The sequence below is a fragment of the Geotrypetes seraphini genome, chromosome 7 (genome assembly GCF_902459505.1).
Source record: "Geotrypetes seraphini chromosome 7, aGeoSer1.1, whole genome shotgun sequence".
Taxonomy (NCBI): Eukaryota; Metazoa; Chordata; class Amphibia; order Gymnophiona; family Dermophiidae; genus Geotrypetes; species Geotrypetes seraphini.
In genome coordinates this window covers 27,680,801-27,706,877 of record NC_047090.1, presented here as the reverse complement: position 1 = coordinate 27,706,877, position 26,077 = coordinate 27,680,801, and the positions used below count along the sequence as shown (strand labels likewise).

General features: G+C 42.6%; 1 protein-coding gene across 3 annotated transcripts in view; it reads right to left on the bottom strand.

The window, feature by feature from the left end:
• The window catches only part of CDK17 (cyclin dependent kinase 17), a 220,656-nt gene that overhangs the window by 140,226 nt on the left and 54,353 nt on the right, over nt 1-26,077 (bottom strand). The gene's annotated exons all lie outside the window — the stretch shown is intronic.

Sequence of the window (26,077 nt, the reverse complement as noted above, 5' to 3'; positions counted from 1 at the left end):
ATGTTCAGGGAAGCTGAGGAGACCAGCCTCAGCAAAGACAACAGCCGGATCCAAAATAAAGACACTGGCAGAAGAATCATAATATCTGCATGGCAACTACTGCAATCGAGGTCTGGCACAGCCAGACGAGAGGGCTCCCGAAGAGGAAGCTTCATCATAGGCGCAACAGACCAAAAAAGCCAGACACACCCGCTGGCTGCGTCAAACAAGCGGGGTCTGAGGAATATGCCTTTCAGAGGAGCTGAATAAAATCCAGTAAAAAGGCCCACTCTGCAACCATGGCAGGGCTCTGTTGAGGAGCATGCATTGCGCCAAAAGAGTCCCCAGACTCAGAACACAGGCATTTTGCGCAGGACTCCAGGACAGTCTCTGGGCAAGATTTTCTTCAGAAGGCACGGATCCAGACCAGCTCTCCAGCCTAAGATTACTCAGAGGTGGTGAATTCCGAAGCTCCTGCCCCCTTCCCCCAGCATGCTACGGCACGCGGTACACAATTGGTAATCTGGCACAATCAATGTCCACATTTAACAGATTAGGAGCTGGGGAGTCCATCCCAAATGATTTTGTGTCAAATCGAGGGGTTTTTGAGGAAGAAATAAAAGTTAGAAAAAAAAGATCGATTTAAAAATCCAAGATGGCCGTCACAAATTCATGAATTTGTGCCAAAAACGGCAACAATAAACAAAAATAAAAAATAGCAATTAGGGGTTTGGGGATGTGGGGGACCTGAACCCTACCCTCAGAAACTATGAAAGACAGCTTTAAAATAGTTTTACAAGACACCTCCGATGTTCCCTTAGGAGATAATGGAGGCTTATCCACAGTTATGCAGTGCCAGACTGTCAGTAGTTTTAAACAGCATTAGAGTGGAGGAAAAGGATTTTCTGCCTCAGAAACAGCTCCAAATGGATCCAGACTTGAAATCTTGGGACTGCCAGCCAACCAGACACAGACCCCGCGGATCTTCGTCCACATGGTCGGGGGCAGGAATGGCAGCCTGCACATTGAAACCAGGGTGGGATTCACTCCAGACATATACAGCCTGCACTTGAAACCCGTAATAGGCAAGCAGTCTCCCAGGGGAAGGGATCCCGAGTCTAGAAATGGTGGCACACAGCAGGCTGACTCCACAGACCCACTAGAGTTTCTCTGTGAAGCAGTAGTCCAGCACCGTGGGACTGTGTCCTTTCCTCCAACAAGGGACCACCTGGAAGTGGTCTCAAGGCAGTGAAGCCACCAAGAAAATGAACTTTAAGCGAAAAACAGAAGAAAAGCAACTGCAAAGACTTCTGCACGGATTGCTTGCAGAACTTGTAACTGGATGTGTTTGCTAGCTCTCAGGCTAAGGGGGTAGAGCACATGCTCAGAAAGTTTGTGGATTTCTGCAACTCCTGGATTGTGGGTTGGGATTGTGTGGATTGGGATTAAACACCCAGCTAGAAACTGTAACTAGCCCATGGAATCCAGAAGGGACATAACAGAATTTAAATTTATAATGCAGTAAATAGATCCAGCTTTAAGGGATCATTCATTGCTACTTGCTTTAAGCTGTATACAATTTCACAAAATCCTACCATTATATATCATTGTACAAACCAGGTGTTTGTTTTGTTTTTATCTCCACTCAGACAGGTCGTGTTTTTGTTTTCACAAATCAGAGTATGAAGCCAATAAGAAAGCTTAGTAATCAGGTACCTAATTAGTTCAATACATAAACAACTTTTGTAATTCAATTAATAGGTTTAAAAGAAATTAGAAGCTTCTAATGGATCAAATCATGCAAGTAAACAGCTTACCTCTCATATCAACAGTGCTATACATGTTGAAACTCACTATGGGGTAAACTCACTAACCTGCCTGATCTGTATGCGATCCGTAGCAGGCCGACTGATCCGCAACGGGTCCTTATTCAAATGAGGGCGATTGGAGGAATGTCCCCACCGACCACACAGATCGCTGGAGAGTGATCCTGACGCATGCGCAGACCATCTTCTTTGCCTGTAGATGGTCTGCACATGCGCTGGTCCTCCGTGCCCAGCAGAGCTGGAAACTTTTTTTTTTACTTCGCGAGCCCATGGTTTTAACCCACTTTAAACCTGCAGGCTAAAACCACGGGCTCGCTCTATAGGGATGAGCAGGAGAATCGGGGCAGAGAGCAGGGCGGCTAAGAGCAGGAGATTTGGGGCAGAGAGCGAGGCGGTAGAGAGCTAGAAAAACTTTTTTTAAACTTCGTGAGCCTGTGGTTTTAACCCGCTTTAAACCTGCAGGTTAAATCCACAGGCTCGCACTGCGGGCGTGAGCAGAAGAGTCGAGGCAGAGAGCAGGATAATTGGGGCAGAGCGGGGCAGCCAAGAGCAGGAGAGTCGGGGCAGAGGGCGAGGCGGCTGAGAGCAGGAGAGTCAGGGCAGAGAGTGAGGCGGCAGACAGCAGGAAGATTGGGGCAGAGAGCAGGGGGTTCTACACAAGCGACTCGTCCTCAGCCGTCGCTTAATTTTTGATCGGGCAGCCCAGTCGGTGTTTCTGAAATTGTTTTGTGAATCACGTCCTTCCTACTTTGCATGCCGTTCCCCCTCATTTGCATGCACAGATTGGGAACAGATCGGATCGAGAGTAAGGTTAGTGAATCGGGTAGGAGTCGCAAAGTGATCGCAAACTGGTCGGGACACGATTGGTGTCCTTAGTGAATCTAGCCCTAAGAACTAGATGCACTAGTCGGCAATCTTTGCTCAACCAGTTTTGACTGCTTTAGCGACAATCACATTGTACAAAAAAAGCTCACCACAAGTTTTTCACCTTGTTTGCCCATTTTCATGATACAGCCATGCAAATTAGCTATTTAATATTAAAACGCTACACAAACTAGCCGAGTGATTGATGCACTAACAACACTCGGCAATACACACAAAAAAAAGTGATGGGTTTTAGCAAACCAAAAAAGCAACTGGTCAAGATTAGTCGCTTACCTGTCCTACCAATAATTCACCCCCTCTTTTTTTCTTTTTAATGGGCACAGATGCAATATCTGTCTCATTAAAAAAGAAAAAGAAAAAAGCCCTCTGATGTCCCCGACGAACAGCACCAGGGACCAATTCCCCCCCCGCCCCCCCCCCCCCACTGTACCAGTGAAAATCAGCAGAAGGGATGCCCACTCCCTCCTGCTATTCAGAAAGACATGGGGGAAGCTAATGCTTGCTCTAGGATCGGTAGTATGGAATGTTGCTGGTTTTTGCCAGGTACCTGTGACCTGGATTGGCCACTGTGGAAACAGGATACTAGGCTAGATGGACCATTGATTTGACCCAGTATGGCTACTCTTATGCTGTGAGACACAGGTTAACAGGGTACATTCTATGGAGAAGAGAGGAGTGGACCAGTGGTTGGAGCTGTTGCCTCAGCACCCTGAGGTTTTCAGTTCAATCCTAGCCTGCGCCCTGGGCAAGTCACTTAACCCTCCATTGTCCCAGGTGCCAATGTATTGTACACTGCTTTGAGTGAATCACTTCATGAAAAGGTGGTTAATAAATCTCAACTCAATCAATCAATAAGTGATCTAAAACCTATATGGCAATATTGGCAATGGCAATTTAAATAAATACATTTAAAAAATTTTCTCCCCAATGAATATGCACGACATCTATGTGCATGCACTTCTTTCAATGCATATTCATTGGGGAAATCCCGAAAACCCGACTGGATTGCGGCCCTCAAGGAGGGACTTTGAGATCCCTGCCTTAAACGTATTTTACCAAAAGCTCCACATTCAGTGAGAACTGTATCAGTAAAAACTGGTAAATTAACCAGAGACAATAATAAGAGCAAAGTAACAGATCAACAAAATCAGGATCTGGCATTCTTCCTGGACAGTATTAATAAATTCCCCCGATTGGTTTTGGAAAATTCAATATGGAAGTGGGTATAAAAACAGAATGATAGCATAACTTTTTTTTTTAATATAAAACATACCCACCATAATTTCTGTAAAGTAGATATAGTTCTCTCGATACATAATAATAATAATAACAGCTTATATACCGCAATACCGTGAAGTTCTATGCGGTTTACAAAGATTATGCAAAGGTACAAATCGATTGACTTTAAGAGGGGAGGAAGAAAGAGGGTTAATAGGACAGGAAATCCATTTTTGAGGAGAGAGTGATCAATAGAACAAGTTAATCGCTATAGAGGGGAGAGAGAAGAGAAGATCAGTTGTCTAGATACTTTAGGAACAGGTGTGTTTTCAGACGTTTCCTAAATTCCTCATAAGTAGATACATATCATTTGGAAAGCTCATATGCATAACTTGAACTTAAAAGCCACCATTTGAATCACTATAATTTGAGCAAAAAGGGTGCATGTGGCTAATCCATGGTAACCAAAATGAGAGACAGATGGTGTCTTTTCCCTCCACATGATATAATTACGCCCATACTGTGAACTTATATTTATGACATCATGTTGGATATAACAAAATGTAATTTAAGATACAAAGAGAAACACAAACATAACCTTCTATAGAGTTAAAGTTACTGCAAATGCAGTTTCCATGTAATTATACTAAAAAATGTTTTGATGACTTTGGAAAGGTGGTTTATATGTCATTAGATTAAATTACAGTTAAACAAACCATGACCCTACAAAGGTTTCCATGTCAATGAACCATTTTAATGTATTTTAAGTGTGTTGTATTTTACTCTCCCTCTGCTTGATATTTTAATTGTTTGCTGTGTAGATATTTTTTTATATATACTATAGTATGAAAAATAAACATAAACATGCAAGCGTAATATCAGAAAAGGAAGCCTTTATCAGAGAGTCAAACAATTCCAGCAGAGGTGGATGTGATAGCCAGAAAGATGAGCAAATAAATTTCCACTACCAACTACTCTAAGTTCCAGATCTCAAGAGACCAAATTAGTCAGGAGTTATACATGATTTTGAGAAGTAAAAATGTTGATGGAAGTATACATATCTCCACATTATAAAATATTTCAAAAATTAGACCAGCTATTTAATAATAAATCAATTATTTCTTTTAATTATTTCAATTCTATAAATACCATAATTACCTTATGAGGTTCATAATAATAAAAAAAAAACATCTAAAAAGTGGCCTAAATGGCTACTTGGACGATCAAAAAGCCTGATCGTCCAAGTACCCATAATCAAACCATGACCCTACAAAGGTTTCCATGTCAATGAACCATTTTAGTGTATTTTAAGTGTATCCAGGTATCCAAGTTATTTTATTTTATATTTACATTAAAAATATTTTGAAATATTCATAATCTTGAAATAGAAATCATAACTGCCAAAGGAAGATATTAACATAAATAAATTATTTCTGACAGTATATCTCATCTTCAATTATTAGGAGATACAAGAGATCACACAATACTGTACCATCGTTTGTGTGAACTACAAATTACATAGCAGGAAAAATTAACCATATCAACATGTTGATAATTCTGACAATAGAATAATAATTGCTAGTAGAGGAACGGTTAATCCAGTAGAGTTCTAGGCATATTATGAATTAAAGAAGGAATTAGATTGTGCTGATAAATTTTTATGAGTGGAATAGTTTTAGGAACCTGACTTTAGATACCATTGCACCATTGAAAACGTACTCAAAAAGATCAAGATCCATAAATAAATGGTATGAGGAACTGTTATTGTTCAAGAAAAAATTACGGAAAATGGAAAAACTGTGTTAAAATCGGGTAAACAGGGGGATAAGGTTTCCTGGAGACATAATCTGAAAGAATATAAAAATTTAATTATTGACAAATGAGCCAAATATTATGCATCTAAAAATTAGATTAGCCAACACCAATAGTAAAGAATTATTTAAATTGGTTTATAATTTATTTGACACTGAATCTAAAAAACGACCAAGTTCGAATTGTATGCCAACTGCGGATTGTTTGGCTGAATTTTTTAAATGCAAAATTATTCGGTTAAGATCTGATTTTGGGTCATTTATTAATTTGGACAGGGTTGAGATGATGCAATTGTTGTTGGATGGGTCGAGAACAGACATGAACTGGTCTAATTTTAATTCCCCAGACTGGTTCCTTTTTTGTAAACTATTTAGGAAGTACACTAGGTCTAATTGTAGGCTTGATAATTGTCTTCCCAATGTATTGAGAAACGCATCTTTCAAGTTTAAAACTGAATTATTTAAATGGATTACATTCTTATTTAATGAGGGACGATTTCCAGAAGATCTTGGTCATATTGTAGTTACTCCCATTGTCAAAAATTCAAAGGAGCCTATTACCTGTAAAACTAATTATAGGCCTATGGCTAGCATTCCATTGTTTGTGAAACTTATAGAGGGCTTGGTAAATGTTGAGTTGGTTAATTATTTGGATAAATTTAATATTTTGCATGGATTATCAGTCGGGTTTCCGTGCTGGTTTCAGTACTGAAACAGTTATTGCATCATTATTGGAGTATCTTCACACGCAATTTAACCTAGGTATACATGTCTTGATTCTACAAATAGATCCGAGTAGTGCGTTTGACTTGGTTGACCATGATTTGCTACTGATTTGCTTGGAGACCATGGGAATCACTGGGAATGCCTGTAGATAGTTTGAAGGATTTTTACACAGTAGATCTTATCAAGCATATTCTACTGGGACATACTCATTCACCTGGAGTAATCCATCTGGCGTCCCTCAGGGATCCCCATTGTCACCTACTCTTTTCAATATATATTTGAATTCCCTGGCTAATCTTTTGCAAAAACTTAAAGTCAAATTCTATATCTATGTTGATGACATTACTGTGTTATTGCCTATGTCATCTTTTTCTGAGGATGTAAAAGTCCAGATTGCCAAAATTTTGGCAAAGATACAACTTTGGATGTTTAGATTTAAACTTAAACTTAACTCAGACAAAACAAATTTTTTTTCTTGCCAGCCCAAACAATACCATTTCAGACAAACAGATCTTGATCAAACCTTTGAAATTGTTCCTTTTATTAGGATTTTAGGGGTTACACTAGATAGACAGTTGAGGATCATACTGACCTTAAGATAAAAAGATGTTTTATGACCCTCTGGAAACTCAGAACTATCAAAAGATATTTTGATTTTGTTTCTTTCAGAATTTTGGTATAGTCTCTTATTCTGTCTGTCCTCGACTATTGTAATATCGTCTATTTTGCATCATTTAAGAAAAATTTACAATGTATTTGATTAGTACAAAATACGGCAGTGCGCTTAATTTAATATGATCATATTAGCCCATTTTATCAGCCATTACATTGGTTGCCTTTTGAGGCACGTATTCTTTTTAAATTTGGCTGTCTTTATTTTAAATCTCTTTTAGATTTGGCTCCGGGATATCTAGCCTCTCAATTTATTTTTTATACTTCATTAAAAAACCACTCATAATAAGTTAATGTTTATGTATCCTTCAGGTATGAATTGTCGTTACAAGAAATTTTTCAACTAGGCAAACTGAACTCTTGGTTAAGCCCGCTTATTTGTCAAACAGATTCTTATAACATTTTTAGAAAATTTTTAAACACACACTTGTTTGATAAGTTTGTTAAATAACTATGTAATCTTCTTCTTGTCACTCATTTTTATTAACCTGATGTACCTTTCACTGATTGTACAGTTCTTCTTTGTTGTTAACTGCCTGGAACTTTGTGGTTGGGCCGTATACAAGAATACATTTTTTATTATTATTATATAGAAAAAGGCGGCAATAATCCTCAAATTTCCCAGGAAAATATAATAAAGGAGAATAATAGTCTATTACTATGAGTTTATAAAATAACACAAAGTCTATTTGGAAGAACCAACAATCTCCTGAAGAGTCGGATTTTCTTTCACCGACAACTTTATTATTCAAAAACATAACTAAGACTATTCAAAAAAAATATATCTAAAGTTCTAATAACAAAATTAACACACCTAAAGCTAAAATTCTGGGATTTATTAGCAGAAATTGCTTGTGCTTTTTTGAGTATTCAGTTCAAAGTTGGATTACATTACAAGACGTTGGGTCAGTTACCCAGGGAGTTACAGTGGAGTGACTACTCTCTGAACCTTGACTATTTCTGCCTTTTTAAAATCATTTAACATCAAGACTTTTATATTGAACCTTATACCTTACCGGCAACCAATGTAGTTGCTTTATAATTGGGGTCACATGCATTTATATTTAATTTATTTAAAAAATGTATAACCTGCTACATCTGACAGTTCTGTGCAGGGTACAATAAAACATGGCACAAAAATAGGTTGTATCAGTGCTTGCATCACTTTGTGAAGTTTTCACTCTGATTTGAAGCAAAGATAAGTAGTGCTTGCACTTTTTGAATTACAGTAAGACCTTGGTTTGCGAGCATAATTCGTTCCAGAAGTATGTTTGTAATCCAAAGCACTTGTATATCAAAGCGAATTTCCCCATAGGAAATAATGGAAACTCAGACGATTCGTTCCACAACCCAAAAACTTTAATACAAAATACTGTATGTACTTGTATTGCAAGATTTGCTCATTTAGAATAGTCACTACACTCCTGCAGCGTCAGAGAGGGAAGAACCATCAGCTCAGTTGTTATGATGTGACGCGTGTATACTGTATGTACTCATATTGCAAGATATTGCATGCATGCATGAAAGCCAAGGGGGGCAGGGAGGATGGAAGGCAGCAGCTCTGCAATATTGCAGCCAGCCGCAGAACTTGGGAAGTTAGAGAGGGAGGAGGTGGCTGTCAGTTGGTGAGGCTTGGGGATCCCTACTAGCTACAGCAGGGGAAGATATTCATTTTGAGGGAGCCTAAACTCAAAGTAGAAGGCCCATAAAAGCAGTAATATTTACCCTGATTAAACGATCCTCCATGTGCGCTGCTGACAGCTGATTCAGCATCCCCGCTCTGATGAGGCTCACCTCTGAAGAGGCTCACCGTAGCTGTATTAGAAGTGAATGGGAGAACCAGGAGCGCGCTCCTGCTCATCAGAATGGGGATGCAGAAGCCTATGGCTGCTCCCACTGTCAGCGGTGTACGTGGAGGATCACTCAGTCAGGGTAAGTATTACTGCATTTTTGGGTTTCTCTCCAGTGTCCCTTTAATGAAAGTTTATTATTACATACATACATCTATATTAGTGATTGCAAATTTGGGACCTGCTCAACCTTTTTTTGGCTCATCAGCTAATATTAGTGTGGCCCCAGAAAAATTATTTTCGGCCAATGCGACCCAGGAAGCCAAAGGGTTGGACACCCCTGGTCTAAAGGAAAACAACAAAAATGACTAAATTTCACCTTCTTTAGAATCTGGGCTGCACCATCCTTAAAAAAAAGGTGGTTGTGCATAAGGAGACTTGCAGGGCAGAGGAAGATGAGGCTTCCTGAATGACAGCTCTACCAAAATTTGAACAGGCTCTTCCTAGCACAACCAATCTGTAATGCTTCACAAATGAATGGAGCAACAATCAATGAGGTTGCTGGCTGACAAATATGCTCCAGAAAAAAACTGCCCAGACTTCCACCCAGGAGGTCGCTTGTACCCAAGTGAGCTCTCAATACTGAAGGGACTCTTGTCCCTGCAAATGTAGGCTGCCTCAATGGCCACCTTGATTCAAAGGAAGCTTCAGACACTGCCTGGTCCTTCCTAGGGCCATCAAAAACAACAAAGATGAACACTGAAGTAAAACTCATTCACTCCCACAAATGCCTAAGAAAAATACTGTGCATGTCAAGCTTGGGAGTCTTCTAGCAGTAGTGTCTGATCCCCCATCCACAAAAGAAGGCAGACATGCCTCCTGATTCACATGAAAAGGAAAATCACCATGAGAAGAAAAGGAGGAACAGTACAGATCAACACCAAATCTTCTGAAGAGGAAATCTATCAACATGCAAACTAGAGCCATGTATGACCTTTGAAGCTAATCTGGAGCACCAGGAAGGGATGTCGCACTATCCTGTGTAGTATCTAAGCCTATTATAGGCCAAGGCAGGAAGACATACAATGGCTCTCCATAGGCCACTGCTGAACCAAGGCATCTATCTTTTGGGAGGCTGTCTCTTTCCAACGAATGAAGAAACATTCTTATCTTGGTATTGCTGCTCAAGACTATGAAGTTAAAGGCTATCTGGTTCCACTAGTCCAGTAGAAGCTGAAAGGCAATCTGACACAGCTCACACTTTCTTGGATCCAGCAGAAATTGAGTGAAGAAATCCATCTGAAAGCTTTCTTTGCCAGCTATGTGGATTGCTGGAAAGACCAGCAAATTCTCCTCTGCCCATTGCCATCATCTGACTCTTGGTGCAGCCCTGTTTGTTGACATAGGCCACTGTTGTGGCACCATCTGACAACATGTGAACTACTCTTCCCCCTATAAAACAGGGAGGAATTCCATCAGTACCAACTTGACTGACCAGGTCTCCAAGCAGTTGATGAGCCAAGAGGTCTCTAGTGGGGATCAGTAATCCTGCGCACCTTGCTCAGACAGTAAGCTCCCCAGCCGAGCAGGTCTGCATCGGTGGTAATTACCACTCAATCCCAACAAGTCCAACAGAACCCCCAAAGCAGATGACTGCAACTGTCCCACCAGTCCAAACTGTGCCACACTCTGACCAGGAGTGGGATCTGACCATAGAAATCCTAACAGGCTGGTGCCTAGCAAGACAATAATTCTGACTGAAAGGGGCATGTGGATTCATGTTCCAGGTACCACTTCCAGAGTAGCTGCCACAAAACCTAATAGTTGAAAATGAGCCTCAGGCTGTACAGACTGCACTTCTGAATTTTAACATACACGTTCCTCCAGAAGGACCTCACAGAAAGTCCCATCCACAGTTTCTCTCTCCACCAGCATCATATGGGAGTGCCTTATGACATAAAATGCTTCAAGGGCTCAGTGAAACCCTCCAAGTCTGAGAATCCCTCTGACAGATTGATCAAAGGACCCTTAGTATCAGAGGCTCTGGGCCTCTCTAAGCTAATAAGGTAAGCTTCTCCCATCACAACAGCCGAATGACAGGCAAATGCTCCTGCACCTCCTCTTGAGAGCATGGAGGTCTGTCTCAGAATTAGTCCAGATGCAACTGGGGGTCCAAAAAGTCAACTATGTCTTCCAGATCAGACTCCAGCATGACAGGAGCTGCAGTCAGAGCCCAGTCTCCCCTGCAGAGCATAGCACCTGCAGGGAAGAGTCAGCCAAATGGGGTTCAGTGCCCCCATAGGGATTTACGCAGTGAGTGGGGCTGGGGTTAGTGTGGAAGACATCAGCCCTGTCCCCCCTCCCCAAGCTCTGATGGGGACTGTGAAAGCCTTACAATATGACTGCTGTTGCTGTCAAAGACATAGGGATTAATGGTAAGCAGGGAAGAGCCTAGGGGGTTGAGGAAGAACTTTTACTAATTCCCCCCTCCCCTCAAAAAAAAAAAAAAAAAAAGAAGAGGCAGAGCTTAATCAGAAACGTTTTATAAAATCTCATTATTGGCTGGATAGCAATGCAGGAGGACTTGGGAGAAATGGGGTTGCTCAAGGGTCTATGGGGAAATTTTGTGGAGGTAGTATAGAAGGAATCAAAGGACCCTGCAACCCTTTTAAAGATAGGAGCCCATAAGATTGGTGAGAGGGGGGCACCACTCTTCACTGCAGTGGCCAGAACACACAGCTTTCTCAACTACAGCAAATATTTGATAACGCAAGGAAAATTCTACTTGTCTTTACTGAACTGTGGTATTCAGGTAACGCATGTTAGTAAAGCTAAGTTCACTGTTATCATGGTTCAGGTAATCGACCTTAAGACCACTAGAGCAAAACAGATCAGAAATATAGAGAATGAACTTTTATGACGTTGAACGTTTTAAGTGCATCATCTCTGGATAATTTAAATAATAAATGAATCTAGTTTTTCCAGTTTTTCCATATGGCTATTAGAATTCTGCAGATGACAAAAATTTTTTACCAATTTATATATTTGTATTAGCTGATGACTGTATTTAAACATTTTTTTGCACTTCTTTACATTAAGTTATCTGCTTCTAAAATGCATTTTGATTTTTAATTAGTTACTGTAGATACATGTAGACCCAAGCTTATCTTACTAATTATACTGTGATGGCTCAATGCAGTTGATAAAATGAGGACTTTGCAAACTTGATCTAGTTAATGATTTTCAGAAGTGTGTGCCCTTTCTGGCAATGATAAGTGTAGGCAAATGACAGCTTGCCTCATTAATTTTCAATGTAGAGGTACTGTCATCTGTGGCTCTAATTACAACATAACAGCTGACACCTCTGATAAGAAAGAAAGAAAATTGTATCTCTATCTTCCTTGATAACAATTTTGCAGTCATTTATACTAAAAGCTCAAGCCTCCAAAATTTAATATATGAACTTTGAGATGGAAGCTTCATTATGTTGGGAGAAGGTCAAGGCTACAGCAAAGCATACAATTTCAGGTTAAGTTCACTAGCCCAGTACAATGTATGCTCATTAATTTTGATGTGCAGGGCTTTTTGAGGGGTCAGCCATGGTGCCAGTAAATCTAATCTAATTCTTAGTCTTGGATACCTAAAACAGGAGTTGGATTTGGTTTACATAATTAGATCACAAAGAAATATCCATTAACATTCATTGGAGCTATTGCCTAAAAAGCGATGAAACAGTAGTTTTTAAAGTTTTGCGAAAGATCTTAAGAGATAAACACGATCTAATTTGAGGAGGTAGTCCATTCCATACCGCAGATAGTAAGTTTGGAAAGGAGTGTGAAATTTTATTAATAGACTTGATTCCTCTCAATGATGGAAAAAAGCTTATAGATACGAGTTGTTCTTGTACCCGAAGATCTCATGATGTTTGGAGACGTACCTATAAGCAAACATGTACACAAAAAAATAGGCAAGGCAAAGTAGGAAATTTTTGAGACCTATCTTGCTGGTGATATTTACTTGCACACAACCACTTTGCTTTCTCTGATGTTTTTTACTCTACCCAATGTACATCTTCCTTATCCCCTGCCTTCAATTCCATTTTCCTACCTTAAAAGACTGCTTGTGCTCTTCTTTCTCTCCTTTGAATGAGCCTGGCTTTTTATACATACAGTATTGCAGTGCATTGATTCAACCTGCCTGGCTTCCCCCCCCCCCTCATTCTGTTCCCTCTGTTTTTATCCCTTCGTTATTTTTTCCTCCCATTTTTCTTACCACTCTTAGTATATATTTTGTCCTTTGAAAGCAATCAGCTGGAAAGAAGTACTGATAGAAGTAGAACGGGTACAAATGAATCGATTTTTTACTCCATCAAAAATTACAAAGACTAGGGGACACTCAAAGTTACAAGGAAATAACTTTTAAAACCAGTAGGAGGAAATATTTCTTCACTCAGAATAGTTAAGCTCTGGAACGTGTTGCCAGAGGATGTGGTAACAGTAGCAGTGTTCTCCCCAGAAATTTTTTCCAGCCGGGTGGCATGAAAAAGTAGCCAGGTGGGGTGGGATGGGGAAATTTGGTGGTGGGGAAAATTAACCCCCCTCTTTTACTAAGGTGCGCTAGTGTTTTCAGAGCACGCAAACCCCTGCACTATGCGGGAAAACTAACGCCAGCTCAATGCTGGCATTAGCGTCTAGCGCGCGTGCTAAGCACAAGCTAAAACCACTATCGCTACTTAGTAAAAGGAGCCCTAAATGTATACTATTTTTATTAGTTAATTATTATTATTATTTTCCAATGCTCAATATGACTTCCTTTTAAAATGACCAAGTCAAAATGATCTACAAACAATAAAATTTTAAAAAATACAAAGCATACTGTACGCAGAGAAAATGTTAATTATTATTTATATTCCGTGGGTTTTCAAAGAGGTCAAGGCAGATGACTTTATGCAATGTCACCTCAGGAACAAAAACAGACAAATATACCCCCTCCCTTTTTGCTAAATCGCAATAGTGTTTTTTAGCACAGGGAAATGCGTTGAATGCCCAGCGCTGCTCTCGATACTCATATAGGCTCCCTGCGCTAAAAACCGCTATTGTGGTTTAGTAAAAGGGGGCCATAGTGCAAAATATAGATAGCAGATATAAATTCTCAAAACGGACACATTTTGACCACTAAATTGAAAATAAAATCATTTTTCCTACCTTTTTGTCTGATGATTTCATGAGTCTCTGGTTGCATTTCCTTCTTCTGACTGTAAATCCAATATTTCTTTCTTTCTGTCCCTCCCCTTTTCTTTCTGTCTCTCTTTCTTTCTCTCTCCCCCCTGCCCCCCCTCTTTATTTCTGCCTTTCTTTCTTTCTCTCTCCCCCTGCCCCCCCAAGCCATCGCACCGATTTCTCCACTTCCCCAATTCTTTCCCTACCCTCTAAGCCACCATGCCGATTTCTCTCTGCTGGCTCCCCGAGCCAGGCCAGACACATACAAGCGCCGGACTCACAAGACTTAATCTCTGACATCAATTCTAACGTCGGAGAGGAAGTTTCAGGCCAGTCAGGCAGCGATTGGCTGGCCCAGAACTTCCTTTCCGACATCAGAATTGACGTCGGAGGTGAAGTCTTGTGAGTCCAGTGCTTGTACATGCCTGGCCTGGTCAGGGAGGCAGGAAGAAAAAGAATGGAAAGGCAACGCGATCAACTCACATTGCCTTTGCGATCTACTGGTCGATCACGATCGATCATTTGGGCACCCCTGTTGTTATGGTATCCTATCCTGACCTGAGGAAAGGGGTTTAGTCCCTAAAAAACTGCCTTATTTCCATTTCCTATTTATAAACTTTAATCAATACAGTTACAATACTACTTGATTCTACGTAGAGCAACAAAACAATTTTTTTTCTACCTTTTGTCATTTCTGCTTTAATCATCTTCTCTTCACTCTCTTCTTTCTGTTCAGCGTTTGTCCTCGCTCCCTTCCATGCAACATCTGTCCTCTCTTTGTCCCTTCCATCCAGCCTCTGCCCTCTCTCTCTCTCTATACCCCTTCCATCTACTGTCCACCCTCTCTCTGCCCCTTGCATCCACTGTCCACCCTCTATCTGCCCCTTGCATCCAGTGTTCACCCTCTCTCTGTTCCATATGGCATCTTTCCTCTTTCTATGTCCCTTCAATAAACTGTATACCCTGTGCCCTTTCTCTCCTTTGTACATGATTCATTTCAGCTTCACCCCCTTCCCTATGCTCTGGCATCTCTCTCTTCTCCTTTCCTTCCTTCCTTCCCACTCCACCCCATGGTCTGGCATCTCTATCTCTTTCACTTCTCTCCCCCATGCCCTGGCATCTCCCTCCACCCCTCCCCCCATATGTGCTGACATCTCTCCCCCCACCATGGTCTGGTAGCTCCTTTCCCTCCCTCCCTCCCTCCCATGGTCTTGGCAATGGCATCTCATACCTCTCCTCTCCCTTCTCTGGTCTTACTTCTCCCCTCTCTCTCCCCAATTGGGTGCTGCTGCAGCAGCACTTCTCTTCCCCTCCCCAATTGAGTGCAGCAGCAGCTTTTCTCTCCCCCCCCAATTGGGTGCACCAGCTTTTCTCTTCCCCTTCCCCCTCCCCCTCCAAAAATTGGGTACAGCAGCAGCAACATTTCTCTTCTCTCTCCCCTCCCCCATTCGGTGCAGCAGCAGAATTTCTCTTCCCATCCCTCCCAGGTCACACACCCGTCGGCAGAGTCACTAGGCAAGTTGTGAGCTTCCCTCCATCGCTGACCTATTTTCCATAGGTCAGTGACAGAGGGAAGCTTACAACTTGCTGTTTTTACCTGCTTCGGGCCTTCCTCGTTGCCAGGTCCTGCCTACTTTCTGTTTCTGCGAAGGCAGGACCCAGCAGCGAGGAAGGCCTAAAGCAAGTAAAACCGTTAACCTCAGTTTGGTGGGATAACACTTTAGAAACTTGGTAAGCCCTACAAGTGGTTCGCTGCTAAGCACGCTGGGACAAGGCAGTGAGGACAGGGGTTTTCGTTACAGAAGTTGCTTCCCAATACCTCGAACATGAGTCCCAGCAGGATGACCATGAATCACGCACTCGTGGCTGAAGACCAGGGGGCTCTTATTTTTCTTCCGCAGTAATATGCTGGCTGGCCAAAGGACTCACCGCCCGCTCTGCACCGCAGCGCAACAACGAGCGCTAAGAGGGGCCAAGCACGCAGACGCTACCCCCCCCTTTCCAGAGGCAAACAGAAAAACCAACCGTCCTACCAGCCCACCCCGCCTCCTCCTCCCTCCTTAGGCACAACTCACCACGCACATAAGCTTGCTTCTCTCCCTCCCTTCCTTCAACTTGCTGCCCTATCTCCTGCCTTAGCCTGCAGCGAATTGAACCCATGCTCCAGGGTTTAAAAAAATTTTGACAACTGGGCGCTCACCTAAATTAGCCGGGCGGAGCACCCGGCTATAAACCGCTAGGGAGAACACTGAGTAGTTAACATAACTGGTTTTAAAAAAGGTTTGTACAAGTTCCTGGAGGAAAAGTACATTGTCTGCTATTGAAACAGACATGGGGGAAGCCACTGTTTGCCCTGAGATTGGTAATGTGGAATGTTGTTACTATTTGGGTTCTTGCAAAGTAGTGGTGACCTGGATTGGCCACTGCAGAAACACTGTGTTAGATGGACCATTGGTCAGACCCATTATGGCTACTCTTATGCTTAAGTACTCTTTTTGGCTACTAGAATTCTGCTAATAACTACTGTATTTTTCACTCCGTAAGACGCACCCTAGATTTAGAGGAAGAAAACACACATTCTTAAAAATTCTCCCTGCCAGGCTCTGGATCCAAACCCACACTCCTTGCCAAGCTCTGCACCCTGTCCCCCCTCTGGTGGTCAAGAAGTAGGCAGGGACAGGGCACAGGGCGGGTGGGCAGGGGTGCCCCCCGTACCTTTTTTTAATCCTGGCAGATGTGTCAAGATTGAGGACTGCAAGCATTCACAGTGCCCACGAGGCCTCCCTTACAGACCTTGCAGAAGCAGGAGTCTCGGGCCGTTTTTTGTTGTCCATACGCTGGCTTTCTGACAAACTGGTAAGGGAGGTGTCTTGTTAGCCCCCGGAGCCTTTTGTTCCTTTTTAAGATTGGTCACAGTTGCTGACATTCTTCTCTCAGTCAGCTGCGGCATCGAAGGGCTGCCCTCCCCCGGCAGTACCTAGAATGGGCCCTGAGGGGGAGGGCCCATTGGTTCAAGTAGCTGCGGTGATGAAGGTCTTCCCTCCCCCGGCAGTACCTAGAATGGGACCTGAGGGGGAGGAGGTATAAAGGACATGAGCGGTCTCGGCACACTTGTAGCACTTATAGCGTGGCGCCAAGCAAAGCCGGAATCAAGCCGCCATCCATGGAGTCTTTGCGGTGTCGGCCGTCAAGAGCAAGCTCTCTGCACTCCTGCCTGGGCTGCGCTGCTTTCTGAACGGCTGCCATCAGTTCTCATGGGACTGCCATTCAGAAGGCAGCGCGGCCCAAGCAGGAGCGCAGAGAGCTTGCTCCTGGCGGCCGACACACTGCTGGATCACCAGGCTATTAGCTGCTTTTTAAAATGTACGGCGGGTGATCCACCAAAGAGACCACATGACGGACGGGCGCAGGGTTTCGTTTTAAAAAGCGGTTTATAAAGTTACGGGGGGGGAGGGAATCCATGGATCCGTTTTAAAAAGCTACGACAGGGGGAAGTTTTAAAAAGGAACTGGGGGTGTCAAAATTTGTATCTTCGTTTCATAAGATGCACCGACATTTCCACCCACTTTTGGGTGGAAAAAAAGTACGTCTTATGGAGCAATAAATATGGTAATACACAACAGGAGGAGGTCTTGGAAACAGCATTGCTTGGGAGAAGTGCTTCCTACCGCTGCAGCTCCGGTAAGTCACTCACAAACTTTCAATAACCAGTGGTCTCTGATGACTCGGCAATCAGGTATTTCACTCCTTCACCACACTACTATACGAGTTTGACCTCCTATGCAGTTTTAGACTCATGTATCTTGATGACAGAAAGGGTCATGAATTTGATATACAGCCTGTAGTACAACCAAAAAGTTTATATTTTTTTTATTATATGCAGGTACCTTCTTTGTCCCTAGTGGGCTCACAACCTTACGTGTTTGTACTGGGAACGATAGGCAGCTAAGTGACTTGCCCAGGATCACAAGGAGCCACAGTGGGAATTGAACCCAGTTTCCCAGATTCTCAGCCCACTGTTCTAATATTAGGCTACTCCTCCACTTGCATATAACAGACCGAGTGTTGCTGGAATAAAAATTGCCGAATCCTCAGAATTATAACAAAGGACATATTGGCCTTTCCTCAGAAGCACTTTTATGCCATGTTTAAAGGTTTTCAGCACTTGAATCCCTGATGAAGCCTCAGCAACTTGGTGAAATGGACGATGTCTATGAATGCAGATAAGTGCTTCTTTCAAGTAAATAATGGTGCTTTCTTTATGAATTAAAAATTGTTGTTTGAAAAGATACATAATACTGTATATTAAATGCACAACTGGGGAGTTTTTAAGACCAATGATTGAGATTTGACCTGTTTGAGCAAAGAACTTTAAAACACAAGTTCTGACATTTAAGGTCTCCAAGGTCTTTTTTCCCTTTCATATGTCATATACCATATGTTGTTACATATATGCTTTCTGAATCACCAGATGTTTATTGCTATGTGCCTTTAGGATTGAGACACCTGAAGTTGCATTTTTTTTGTTGGTGTTAAGTCACAAAATTTCCCAGAACATCATCCAAAGAACTGCAGGCCTCTCTAAATTCATATAAGGTCAGTGTTTATGGCTCCACAATGAGAGAGACTGTGCAAAAATGAAATTAATAGGAGAGCAGCAAGGTGGAAACTCCTGCAATCGAACAGTAATATTGTGCTTGTTTCATGCTTGCAAAAACATACCTAGATGATATCTAAGCCTTTTGGGGTAATTTTCTATGGACAAATCAAAAGTCATTCTGTACAATGCAGGTACCATTGTGACATAGAAACATGATGGCAGCTAAAGGCCAAATGGCCCATCCAGTCTGCCCACCTACAGCATCCACTATTTCCTCCTCTCCCTAAGAGATCCCACAGTAAGAAAATCACACCAACATTAAACATAGTAAACATGGTAGTGTGATGACATGGTGATGTTTTGTTGCCATTATCAAAAAGAGCCATCAATTCTGCACTGTACGAGAAAATTCTTAAGGGCAATAACATGCACAAAAACTCACAAACATGCCTGAATTAAAGCAGTTCTGCAAAGAAGAGTAACTCAAGTTCCTCAACAGTGATGTGAAATGATTCATATCAAATTATAGGAAACAGTTGCAATTATTGCTGCTAAAGGAGGTGTAACCAGTAATTAAGTTTAGGGTACAGTTACATTTTTACATAGGTAATATGGGTGTTGGGTGTTAGATAACTTTGCTCTTTAAATAAATGAAGTACGTAGCGTGGGAGAGCACTCCGCCCTTCACGGAGGACTCAGTGGGAAACCTTGCTTGTTTAAAAGTTCCCCCCTTTCCTTTGGGCTCTGCCATTTTGTTCTTCCTTATCTTTTACAATGAAATATACGATTATGTTTAATGTTTATAATCTTTTGTAAACCGCGCAGAACTTTTTGGTAACGCGGTCTATAAGTATAATGTTATGTCAATGTTATGTTATACCACAAACACAAACTATCCTACTGATCATCTTGCTCCTAACCAACTGGAAGGCTGCAGCAAACAACATCTCCCCAATACCAATTATTTCAACTACAAATAGAATTCACCACCCAGCCAGGAGAACCATTACAGACAGAAACAAACTCCCAGACCTGCATATCATCACACCAAATCATCACACCAATACAGTAACATAGTAGATGATGGCAGATAAAGACCCGAATGGTCCATCCAGTCTGCCCAACCTGATTCAATTTAAATTTTTTAAATTTTTTTCTTCTTAGCTGGAGTAGAAGACCAATAAACCCTTCCAGGACTAAACCACACCCCCAACCAACCCCAACCCCTACCCAAAAGCAACAAATAGTACGCAAACAGAATACACCACACTAACATGTGCCTACATAAACATCAGAGCTCTAGGCCCAAAGACAGAAAACATAAAAGACTGGCTAAAAAACTAAAGGCTAGACTGCCTCTTCTTCACTGAAACCTGGCTAACTTTAGACTCGGACTCCAGGATAACGGAAGTTCGCCTGAAGGGATACAAGATAACAGTGATCTGCAGGGGGGAAAAAAATAAATAAAAGAGGAGGAGGTCTAGTCATCTTAGTCAGAAACTCCCTAAATTTAAACATACTAGACAAAACGTCCACCCCATAAATGGATCTACTAGCCTGCCAATTTTCATGCACCACACTAAAAAGATCCATAACCTGCATGCTCTGCTACATAACACCAGGGAATTGGAACACAGCAAGACCAGAATTTGAAGATTTCATATACTGAAACTCACTAACGGCAACTTACAACCTAATCCTAGGAGATCTAAACCTCCATCTCGAAGACCATACCTCTAAGTAAGTAGAAAACCTACTATCTTACCTCAAAGCCTTAATCTACAAAATCTTAAACCCACAAACCACACACGAGAAAGGTCACCAACTAGACATTGCATCCTTCATGACCCAACAGCCCATTTTACCAGAGATTCAAACCTCATATGGAAAATGGTCCAGATCCATCTGTTCAGACCATTACACATATACCTTTAATATCAACTGGGCCAAAGGCAAAACCAAACCAAAATCCCAAAGCTTAACCTACAAATCACGTACATATATCGACCCCTCCAAATTCTGGAATAAAACAGATGCTACAATCCAAGAATGTGACCCCAAAGACTTCATCTCACAATGGTGCAATATAAGTACAACTACCCTAGACGAGCTAGCCCCAATACAAACAAAAAATAGAATCAGCATAAATGGTTCAACAACAAACTACTCCTACTTAAAAGACAATGCAGACGACTAGAAAGAAAATAGAGAAAGAGTAACCAAGAACACACAAGAGCAGCATGGAAAACACTAAACCAACAATACAAACAAATTACAAGAAAAAAGAAAGACATATTACACAAACCAAATAGGCATAGAGGCCCAAGACACAAAGAAACTATTCCAATTTCTAAAAGAACTCAGACACCAAACCCTACCTAGCCAAAAACGACAACCCTCACCCTTCAGCCACCCTTTTAGCTGAATACTTTAAAAACAAAATTACAACTGCCAGGTCAAACTTTGCAGGAACCCCAACCCACCTAGAAGATACCCCCCACCACACACACACACAATACCCCCCACCACACACACAGAGAAAAAGAATCAGCTGCAGCAGATAGCACCTGGTCCCACTTCTCCACAATACAATGGTCCGACCTTAACAAACTCTATAAAAAAAAATACAGCCACGCAGTTTGCGACCTCAACCAATGCCCTCCATACCTATTTAAAACCTCAGGTCTAAAATTCCGCACTCTCCTCATGCAATGGATACAAACCATGCTTACAGATGGTCTTTTCCACCAAGACCTCTCTGAAATCATTGTCACCCCGATCTTGAAAGACCCAAAAGAAGCAACAGATCAACCATCCAAACTACAGACCCATAGCTTCAATTCCACTATATGTCAAGCTAATGGAAGGCAGACCGAGCTGCAGGCAACAAACGGATGGCTAAGGCGATGGTGTGACGAGGAGGGTTTCCTCTTTGTACGGAACTGGTCAACCTTCCTGGGGAAAAACAAACTCTACAGGAAAGATGGACTGCATTTGAGCACGGCTGGGACGAGGATGCTGGCACATAACATCCAGACCTGCATAGACATGACTTTAAACTGATAACAAGGGGAAAGCCGACAGTCGATCGGACCTCGACACATCGGACCACAGTATCGAGCAAGGATACTGAGACAGGAACTGGAAATAGTGGGCTAGAGACAAAATGGACGCTTTATGGGCATAAACCCAAAGATGCAGCACAGGGACCCGAGGGGAAATTAAAGCTAAAGAGTAAGACAAAGAGGAAGCAGCCGGAACCAGAGAGCTATCAAAGAACAAAGAAGCAGGCAGAGGACAGGATAGACAGACCACAAGAGGCAGCACAGGAGACAAACAGAAGCAACAAATCAAGAGTAGATCCAAAAGAAAAGGTAACAAACTGGGACTTAAAATGCCTATATACAAATGCTAGGAGTCTAAGGACTAAAATGGGGGAGCTAGAAGTTATAGCTGGAAATAAGGACCTAGACATAATTGGAATCACAGAGACATGGTGGTCGGAGGACAACAAATGGGATGTGGCCCTACCAGGGTACAAACTCTACAGGAGGGACAGGGCACACAAGAAGGGGGGAGGAATAGCACTGTATATAAAGGACTCTATTCCTTCATCCAGAACAGAATCAACAATAAGGGCAGACGGTCTGGAGTCATTATGGGTTAAGCTGACAGGAGGGGAAGGAGCTGACATCAAATTGGGACTGTACTATCGACCACCAGGACAGCCAGACGCAATCGACCTGGACCTGGAGGCCGAACTGAGACAGATGAGCAAAAGTGGAAGAGTGGTGGTTATGGGGGATTTCAACTATCCAGGAATAGACTGGGACATTGGGCACTCAAATTGCACGAAAGAAACTATATTCCTAGAGGCGATAAGGGACTGTTTCATGGAGCAGCTGGTCACGGAACCAACGCGAGGGGAGGCCACCCTAGACCTAATCCTCAACGGGCTAGAGGGACCCGCAAAGGAAGTGGTGGTACTAGCACCGTTAGGAAACAGCGATCACAACATGATCCAGTACAAATTAAAAATGGGAACATCAAAGGTGAAAAGAACCACAACGACTGCACTCAACTTCAGAAAAGGAAACTACAAGGTCATGAGGAAAATGGTCCGAAAAAAGCTCAATAACAACTCAGGGAAGGTGAAGACCGTAAAGGAAGCCTGGACACTGCTTAAAGGCACAGTGCTCGGGGCACAAGACCTGTGTGTCCCAAGGTTTAGGAAAGGGTGCAAAAAAAATCGATCTAGAAACCCAGCATGGATAACAACTGCAGTTAAAAAGGCGATAAGCGACAAGAAATCATCCTTCAAAAAATGCAAAAAGGAACCAACAAAGGAAAACCAGGTAGAGCACAAAAGACACCAGAAACAATGTCATCAAGAGGTCAGGAAAGCAAAGAGAGAATATGAGGAAAAATTGGCAGGAGAAGCAAGAAACTTCAAACCCTTCTTCAGGTATGTGAAAGGGAAACAGCCAGCCAGAGAGGAAGTGGGACCACTGGACGACGGAGACAGGAAAGGAGCGATAATAGAGGAAAAAGAGATAGCTGACAGGTTAAACAAATTCTTCTCGTCAGTCTTCACCAGAGAGGACACATCCAATATTCCGGAACCCGAGGTAATTATGAACGGAGAACACGATGAAAGGCTGGTACAACTAGAGGTAAGCAAAGAGGATGTCCTCAGACAGATAGACAGACTGAAGAGCGACAAATCACCAGGCCCGGACGGCATCCACCCAAGGGTACTAAAAGAACTGAGAAACGAAATAGCAGAGACATTTCGCCAAATATGCAACCTCTCCCTAAAGACAGGGGAGATCCCAGAGGACTGGAAAATAGCAAATGTCACACCCATCTTTAAGAAGGGATCAAGGGGTGACCCGGGAAACTATAGGCCTGTAAGCTTGACCTCAGTTCCAGGGAAAATGATGGAAGCAATGGTAAAGGACAAAATCTGTGAACACATAGAAAACAATGGACAACTGAAGGCGAGTCAGCATGGCTTCTGCAAGGGAAGGTCATGCCTCACGAACTTGCTGCACTTCTTTGAGGGAATAAACAACCAGATGGATAAGGGGGAATCCATAGACATCATTTACCTTGACTTCCAAAAAGCCTTCGACAAGGTACCTCACGAGCGGCTACTTAAAAAGCTGTGGAACCATGGGGTGCAAGGGGATATCTACCGATGGATCAAACACTGGTTGGCAGGCAGGAAACAGAGGGTTGGAGTGAAAGGCCAATACTCAGACTGGCAATGGGTCACGAGCGGAGTTCCACAGGGGTCGGTGCTGGGACCTCTACTGTTCAATATATTTATCAACGATCTGGAGGCGGGGACAAAATGTGAGGTTATCAAATTTGCCGATGACACCAAACTCTGCAGCAGGGTTAGAAACACGGAAGACTGTGAAGACCTGCAAAGAGACCTAACGAGACTGGAAGACTGGGCAAAAAAGTGGCAAATGAGTTTTAACGTAGAGAAATGCAAGGTCATGCATGTAGGGAAAAAGAACCCGATGTTCAGCTACAAAATGGGGGGAACACTGCTAGGGGTGAGTACCCTTGAAAGGGACCTGGGGGTGATGGTCGACACATCACTGAAACCATCGGCGCAATGTGCGACAGCCTCAAAGAAAGCAAACAGAATGCTGGGCATCATCAAAAAGGGTATCACAACCAGGACGAAGGAAGTCATCATGCCGCTGTATCGAGCAATGGTGCGCCCGCACCTGGAGTACTGTGTTCAATACTGGTCGCCGTACCTCAGGAAGGACATGGCGATACTCGAGGGAGTGCAGAGGAGGGCGACTAAACTGATAAAAGGTATGGAAAATTTTGCATACGCCGACAGGTTAAAAATGCTGGGGCTGTTCTCCCTGGAGAAGAGGAGACTTAGAGGGGACATGATAGAAACCTTCAAGATCCTTAAGGGCATAGAGAAAGTGAATAAGGATAGATTCTTCAAACTGTGGGGAGCCACAAGAACTAGGGGTCACTCGGAGAAATTGAAAGGGGACAGGTTTAGAACAAATGCTAGGAAGTTCTTTTTTACTCAGAGGGTGGTGGACACATGGAATGCGCTTCCGGAGGATGTGATAGACCAGAACTCTGTACAGGGGTTCAAGGAGGGTTTAGATAGGTTCCTGGAGGATAGGGGGATTGAAGGGTACAGATATAACTGGAGGTAGGTTATAGAAGTGGACAGAAACCACTTCACAGGTCGCAGACCTGATGGGCCGCCGCGTGAGCGGACCGCTGGGCGAGATGGACCTCGGTCTGACCCAGTGGAGGCAACTTCTTATGTTCTTATGTTCTTAAGGCCTCATAGCTAAACTCCTCACCAACTACCTAGAAAATCACAATTTGCTCCACCCTACACAGTCTGGATTCAGAACTAACTTCAGCACTGAAACACTACTAGGCTCCCTTATGGACACAGCTATACAACACCTGAGCATAGGCAAAAAAATACTGATTATACAACTAGATCTCACCGCAGCATTTGACCTGATAGATCACGACATCCTGCTACAAATACTAGATACAATAAGAATCATGGTTTCAAGGATTCCTACAATCCAGGACCTAAAGAGTAAAGACAAAGAAAAATCAGAACCATGGTCCAACCCCTGTGGCGTAACCCAAGGCTCGCCATTATCCCCAACACTCTTCAATCTCTACATTGCATCCCTCGGCACATGCCTAAACAAAATAGGCTTAACCTCCTATAGCTATGCAGACAACATCACCATTCTCCTTCCTTTTGATCAGCCAGCGTCCACCATGACAGGCACACTACACAGAACTCTAGAAACAGTGGCAACATGGATGAAACACCACAAACTAAAAATGAACCCAGACAAAACAAAATTCATACTTCTCGAAAAAAATAAAACCCCAACCATAATAAATCTAGTAATAAACTCATTCACATACCCCATTCAACCCACTCTAAAATTTCTGGGAATGACGATAGACAGATGCTGCACCATGCAACCACAAATAAACAAAACAATATAGAAATCATTCGCAGTCATGAGAAACCTAAGGCAAGTTCAAAAATTCTTCGACAGAAAATATTCGAGCTCATGGTCCAGTCCCTAGTCCTAGGTCTCCTCGACTACTGCAACATCCTCTATCTCCCCTGCCCCGCAACAATGATAAAACAACTACAAACAGTACAAAACACAGCCCTGAGATTAATCTATTCACTAAGAAAACACGACCATCTCACCGAGGCATACCTCGACTCACACTGGCTCCCAATTCAAGCAAGAATACTATTTAAATTCTACTATCTATTATTTAAATCCATAAATGGTGACAGCCTAGCCTA